The sequence below is a fragment of the Petaurus breviceps genome, unplaced genomic scaffold (genome assembly GCF_028583685.1).
Source record: "Petaurus breviceps papuanus isolate PSGF00001 unplaced genomic scaffold, PetGlider_PUasm1.0 490, whole genome shotgun sequence".
Taxonomy (NCBI): domain Eukaryota; kingdom Metazoa; phylum Chordata; class Mammalia; order Diprotodontia; family Petauridae; genus Petaurus; species Petaurus breviceps.
This window is the reverse complement of record NW_027186352.1, coordinates 7742902-7750099: the sequence shown is the minus strand read 5'-3', so window position 1 is coordinate 7750099 and position 7198 is coordinate 7742902. Positions and strand designations below refer to the sequence as shown.

Below are 7198 nucleotides of genomic sequence, written 5' to 3'. Positions count from 1 at the left end.
GCTTGGAGGACTTGGAGCTCTCCGGATCCCAAGTCGAGCCTCTATCCTCTGATGTCCCAGAAACCACCACCCACAGGCAGGCTGGAAGTCTGACCTTGCCATAATCTCAGGGGGTCCTCTCTCATCCACTGAAATCCTATCTTTTGTGCTTCATTTTTTAGCTCAAGACTTTGAGCCCTGTGAAAGTGGAGATACTTCTTAGAGCAGGTTAACTTTTAAACTGTTTGTTGTTAGCCTTAACAAATACATTTTATACCTTAGTGTGAAGGAAAGAACTGGAAAAAGGTCAGACCAGAAGGCCAGGACAAGAAGATAAGAAGGCACAGGGAACATGGAGGGGAGGTAGGGGAAAGGACATTAACAGCAGCAACAATTACTAAGTAATAACACCTTTGAGGCATTAAGGGGTAGTGGGCAGAGAACCAGCTTCAGAGTCCTTCGAGGAGACCTCGATTCAAGTCTTGCCTCTGACACAGACCAGCAGAATGACTGGGGGCAAGTCACTCGGCCCCTTATGGATTCCAGGAAACTCTTGAAGATTGTTCTGTCTGAGGGGAACGTCTGCATGGAAAGAGCACCTACCTTATGAGTGGCTCTCTACAGGGATGAAATTAATGGTCTAATTTAAAAATAAGGAAACTTTACATTCTTTCAACATTTTAGGGTTAACATTTTTTTACATAGATGATTTTACCTGATTCTTATAACATGAGAGTGGGAACAGCATTACACCCATTTTGCAGATGAGGAAACAGAGTCTTGCAGGGAAGACTACTTCCCCCAGTTTACGCATTAAGCCTTGGGTGGTTGAGCTGTGACTTTAATCCAGCTCTTTGTCTAAGACCCCAAACCCAATGCCTTTTCCAAAAGGAGGTTTGATTCTGAAGGGGATAAAAGATGAAGAGCTTGTGTAAGGGCTTGTGGCCCCCAACACTTGGATGTCTCTTCATTTTGTCTGGGAGACAGAGGAGTTTCTATGTCATTATGGGTCATTTGGATATTAAGACAGTTGGGGTTGAGGGTGGTGAGAACTTAAGGATTAAAAATCAGAAAAAGGTGTAAAGCTCACTGGGTCCAAACTCCTCATTTTACAAAGCAGGAAGCCATGGTCTGTCACAAAGGTAGGCAGGATTTGAAACCGGGTCCTTAGGCCTGAAGAAGTCAGAAGAGAAATCCAAATTATTCATGCAGTTCTCAGCTCCCCCAAGTAGAGACCATTTGTGCAGGTCAGCTGTAATCTCTAAGGGATGAAGTGATGCCTCTGGAAACAGTCAGTGGTGGGCAAGCTTTCTATCTTAATTTATCCCAGAGTCCACAATGGTGGGTCCTTCCTATTCCCAACCCCCAAAGCGGTAAAATTTATGGAATTCGCCAAGCAAGACCCCCTGGCTCTCAGTTCTTGAAGGCCTAGTTTTTCTCAAGACAGAATGTCAGACAGCCCCCCACATCTAAGAAGCATGTGCCCCCCCTTCTTAATCGTTAACACATACCTTTTATTTGGATCTTTTGCATCCCATTAAGCCCGTGTGACACGGCACATCTGCCCCTCAGCAGGCCTCTTCTGCAGACGAGTGAGTCATTAGAGGAGATGAGATGAGCCCCAGATGTTAAAGAAACATGGCAGTGCTTTGTGCATTACAACTGGGACAAATAAAAACGGGAAAAGTTTGTGAGTTGATTTTGTACCAGAAGTTTGGCAAGTTTATTCAGTTATGAAAGGGGGTGGGGCAGGGAAAGAGAGGGCAGTAGGGAAAAGAAAAAACAAACGGGCTTTGTCAAAGGGGCCAAGCTAAGTCATCATGGGTGAAGTCCATGGGAAGGAGGGTCCTGAAGATGGCAGGAGGAATCCCCTCTCCTCTTGCAGAAGATGACAGTGAGACAGGGCTGTGCTTCAGAGACTCCCCCGGCTCCCCAGTCTCAGCTTCCCCCACCTCATCCTTCTGAGCTTCCTCCCTGCCCATGTGCTCACTCCCACTTCTCTGGGTAGGTCTGAGGTTCTGGGGGGTGTGGAATTGTCCCTCTCTCCACCCAAAGAAGCCCTAACTCTCACCTCTCGGCTCTGGTCAGAGTGGAGGGAGGCCAGCAAGAGGAATGGAAAGCATTAGCACCTGGAGCTCCCAGGGAACAAGACCCTTGGTGGTCAGAATTCACCGATGGAAAAGCCAATGCTGGGGAGTTTATTGAAAATAATAATTTTAGGCTTTTAATAACTCATTTTGTTTTGGTTTTACATGACTCAAAATGATCATTTCCTCCCACTAAATATTTTTTTCTACCAACATGTGCCAGAAGAAGTATTAAGAGAAAAATTGTTTCTCATTCCTTGATTTACAGCCAGAAGGGCCTTGATCATAGGATCATTGTGCTGGGAGGGATGCTGGAGGCCATAGGGCCCAACCCTCTCATTTTACAGATCTTGAAACTGAGAGAGGAAGACCCCCAGGGATGAGGAGATTCGGACAGGGCCACCCAGGCAGCAAGCATAAGAGCTGGAATTCACATTTCAGAATCGACTTAAAACCTCCAGCTCATGTTGTGGTCTCTCCCTTCCTGTTCTCAGCAGGATCACCTGACTGCTCTCAGGAATCTGGCAAAAAGGGAGAGGAAAAACTGGATCTGGTGAATGGCTGGAGCACAGGTGAAAGGCCACAGAACAGCATGCCCCTTCTACCAGGAAAAATTAGAACTCAGAACATGCTCGACCACTGTAGACATCTGTAACAGTGTGATGCTGGGGGCATCCAGAGACCTCAGTCTGAATCCCATAACCAACACTTACTGGTCAGCGACTCAGAGTCTCAGTTTCCTCATCTGTAAAATGGGTGCTCACAGACTGGTAGAGAAGATAATGCTTTATAAACCTTGATGTTTTCCATGAGTAGGAATCACAGCTCACATCTATATGTGGTAACATTTATTTGCCTCAATCTTTAAAACCCAAGCCAAAGAAAGCAGGACCCTCTCCTGCAAAGTCCCAATTTTCATTTTGAAAAGGAAGCAAACCAAAGCCAGAAATACTGCAAGTGGTGGGAGTGAAGCTGCCTGCATTGCATCCTCCTTTGCCTGCATTATTGGACAGAAGCTCTCATTTCTCATGCCTGGGTGACCGACTAGGAGGATTTCTTATGTGTTGGGGTGAGCCCTTTGGGACCCTGTGTCTTTGACACAACCCACCTCCTGTGCCTTGCTCAGTGCCTTCCTCACACTAACACTGCCAGAAAAACAGGCTCTACAACAGAATTCCTTTTTACTCCTTTCTGTTCCCAATTTGAATTTACCATCAATATCCATTGAAATTACATTCCTATTGTATGATAGACACTGTTCTTAAAAAAGTGAGAAATATGGCAGTTTCCATCCTCAAGGGGCTTACATTCTACTGGCATTTGGGGGGACAGGCCAGTCCTGTAATTAAGGTCGAGGACCAGGGAGAGTAAAGGAGAGATCCAGGTAAGGCTCTTGAGGATAAATGGAATGAGGAGACCTCCCTTCCAGTGGAGGAGATCTGGGGGGGCAGCACAGAGGAGGGAGCCTTGGAGTCGAGCCTTTTCTTCTGAGAATGACAAGGATGAGCAGTGTAAGTGGCTGGAGGCTTCCCTTTTGTCTCTGGATCCTTGGCACCCAGTGCAGTGCCTGGGATAGAGTTAGTTCTTAATGAACACTGGTTGATGGAGGGCATTGCAAGTGTTTTCTGTGGGATTTTCATGCAAATAAATGTCTGGAAAATTGGATGGGGCTTGTAGATGTGCTGCTGTGGCTGCGGTAACCCAGGGAGATTTTCTCCAGTGGCGGCCCTTCTCAGTTAAGGTGGACAGACTGGGGATCCTGATGTCTGTTAATGTTTCTTGACTTCTACTCCAGGACAACTCCCAGGCAGGCTGTTATTTTTGTCAGAAGGTGAAACCATCTCTTTCCCATGCTTATTTCATTCTCTGTCCCTTGAGTGGGGTCCTATGACAGAGACTTTATGGCACATTCTCCTTCTATTCATGCGTAATTGGAATCCTGGAGATGGAGGGAGCCTCCAAGGCTTGAGCTCCATCCTCTGCCTGACCATGCCTTCATCCTTTCTCTGACATCCCAGACTAGGGCTGTGGAGACCCCCAGGGAGGGAGATCCCACTTCTTCCATCCACCTTGGGCCAGCTCTCAGGCTTAAGGAAGTTTCTCTTTCCTTTGGATGTGTCATCAGCAAGCCATGGATAGAATCCTTTGGCAAATGGTCCTGGAGAAGTGATTCTGACTTTGTATTTCTCAACTTGGGCTGTCAACAGGTTTGTTAGCAATGCTTCAGCAAAATACTCACGGGACCTTGATTTTTGATTAAATCCTTGTTGCATTCAGCAGAAGAGCTAATGAATTTTCTTAACATCCATTGCCATCCCTACAGGAAGCAAAGTGGTGGAAACAGCAGATTGTAAATGCTTTGGAGCCCTGGAAGACAGAGGGAGGCAGCATTTGGGGACGCTTTCAATGGTGGCTGGAGGGTCACGACTGCCTTACCATTCCATTCCCCCAAATTTATTTGTGTGAGTTTCAGAAAGCTACAAGGTCTGTCCCTGACATTGCTGATTTCTGCCAGGAGTCCCCAAAGGTCCCCCCAGATCACTGCAGACAGGCCTTGGGTTGGGGATGGAGCATCACACAAGCAGCTGGTCTTTGGGTCTCTGTTCTCAGAATCCTGGGTGAACCAGCCTGTAGCCCAGTCCTGCTTCCTTTCAGAAGGGAAGCAATCTTCATGAACACAGGGATTGCAACTTTCACGAACTTGGGGAAGGGTTTTTTCTCCACAAAATGAGAATAATGGCTAAGTTATAAACACCGCCTCTTCAGAGGGAGGGCAGTGCTTTAAATTGGAGCCGTACATCACTGGCTACTGTGGAAAATGGCACTCATAATTGTTTCCTTAATTTTCTCTCTTGGTATTATGAAGACCTTTATTACAAGCGACATTCGATTAGCACCTTTATTTGCTAACAAAATAAAAGTTGGGGGAAACGTGGAGCTTCCAATGTGACACTCCCAGATGTTGCTGCTGCAGGGTGGGAGACTGCTCTGTGGGATGAACCATCCAGTAGTGGACCTGCTGAAACATGGACAGTGCATTCTCAAAGCTGGACAGCTGTGCTGGGAAAGGCAGGGTGGTTTGTTAAAATGACCATGAAGGACGACTGGGTTTGGATGGAAATCGAATGGCTATTAGATATTCAGTGAAGGAAAAAAATGAGGTCATTAACAGGCCCAAATTTCTGAGCTCTCTTTTTTTACTAGAGTCAGAACCAGCCAAGAACCTCAGCTTTCAGAACATTATCATCCCCACCAGTGGTGATTCTGGCAGAATGATTCATTCTGAGAGGTATTTTCCTGGTAATTCAAACTATTCCTCAGATGAGGACTTTAGTCCTAGGGCTGGAGGGAACTTCAGAACGGTCTCATTCATTCTACTCGTTTCTCCAATGAGGAACCGGAGATCAGGGGACCTTCACAGAGCTAGTGCCAGGGCCAGCACCCCAGGCCCTCTGACTCCACGGCTGGGGCTCTGTCCTCTGTTCTGCCTTTCCTGTGATGGCACTGAAGATGGAAGGCAGTAGACTCCTGTGGCTTCCAGTCCTTCCCAAGACAGAGAGGTATGAAGTGAGTTACTGAGGAAATGGCCATGAAAACAGGGGCAGCAATGACGCGTTCATTGACACGATGTTTAAATAAGGTTTGAAAAGGCTTCATTTTAAAAATCTTTTTTCTTAAACTTTGCAACAGCCCTCTCAGGTAAAGACTTCTGCTTCCTAAATTTTTCCATGAGGAAATGGAGACATAAAGTGATTTGCCCAGGGCTGCTCAGCTCATGTCTGAGGTGGCATTCGAACCCAGGTTTCTCAGATGCCACCCTATCTGCTACATCATCTGTGTAATGGGGAAACAATCAAAAGATGGTGACAAAAGTGCTCATTTGGGAACTTGGGGTTGAATCTTGACTTTTCTACTCCCTGAATGACCTTCTAAATGGCAGGGGGTGTGTGTGCAAGGTAGATTAGCTGACCGAGGTCTGAGGTCTTTGCTGGCTTTAGGTCTCTGGTCCTGAGATCTCTTTGGTTCTCTGTTACCAGTTCTCTCCTGACCATTTTCTGGGAGGAAGTGGATCCCTCATCCATTTCAGGCTGTTGGGACTCTGTGTCTGGAGGCTCTCACTCAGCCAGCCAGGGCATATCACCGAGTGGATGTGGCTGCATTTTCTACCAGCACACTACCCTCCATGTCTCCCAAATCGAGTGAATGAATATTGGATGTGCAGAGAAATGAAGCCTCCCCAGATCATTACCCGAAGTCAGGAGGTTTGCTGTTTAGCCCCCCAGAGAATTGGTCTCAAAGCATTCTTTCTCATGAGGCTCTCAAAGCTGGAATGTGCTGGACTATGGGTAAGAGCCTCCTGACCTGTAGAATTCCAAACTCATCATTTTAATGTAGTCTTTAAGGTGACGACTGACAGGACGTGTACTCAGACTTTCCCTTTGAAGTTGTGCGAGCATTTTCAACTTGCCCCTTAGGGCAGTGCCTTCCTGTCTCCTGGCCTCAGTTTCCTCATCTGTTAAAAGATGGGCTCGGGCTAAATGACTTCCAAGGTCACTTTCAGCTCTGATGTTCCATGCATCGATGAAAAGGAGCAGCTTGTTAATTGGCGTCAGTTGAACATATGGCATTTTCCCAAGTGGCTTTAGTATCTTAGACCTTAGCCACACTTGACTTGGGTAAGTGCTGATATTTTTAATTGCCTGATGATGAGCCTTATGTGGAAAGGGTTGAACTTATTTGTATAGGGCGTGATATTTTCCTCTAGGGTGGACCTACAGTTAGCTTGTGGACTCCCATGAAAGGGCAGTACCTCTGAAGCCTGTTTGGCTTCCTTCCGGGCTGATCATCTTGTCATTTTTTTTTTTTTTAATAAAATACAGACTGATGTTCCCCATGTCACCTTCTGGGTGTCTTACCCAATATGGCTGATTCATAGCACCTTGCTGAACTGAACTAAATCTGTCCTGAGACATTTTCCAACACAGTAGACTAAAGAGATCCCTCCAACTGCCCATTGATTTTGTATACTTGCTTCTATCTCTCTCATCAAGGCACAGCTAGCAACTGTTAAACCTGGGTCAAAGGGTGTGTGTGTGTGTGTGTGTGTGTGTGTGTGTGTGTGTGTGTGTGTG

At 46.4% G+C, this 7198-nt stretch overlaps 2 long non-coding RNA genes across 2 annotated transcripts in view; both read right to left on the bottom strand.

Moving 5' to 3' along the window:
- The window catches only part of LOC138172119 (uncharacterized), an 18878-nt gene extending 17137 nt beyond the window's left edge, over positions 1-1741 (bottom strand). The window contains exons 1-2 of the long non-coding RNA XR_011171053.1: positions 1491-1741; positions 1070-1152 (exon numbers count right to left, since the gene is read on the bottom strand). This is a non-coding gene — a long non-coding RNA (uncharacterized lncRNA). The remainder of the gene's footprint in view (positions 1-1069; positions 1153-1490) is intronic.
- The window catches only part of LOC138172123 (uncharacterized), a 1064577-nt gene that overhangs the window by 155497 nt on the left and 901882 nt on the right, over positions 1-7198 (bottom strand). The window lies entirely within an intron of this gene.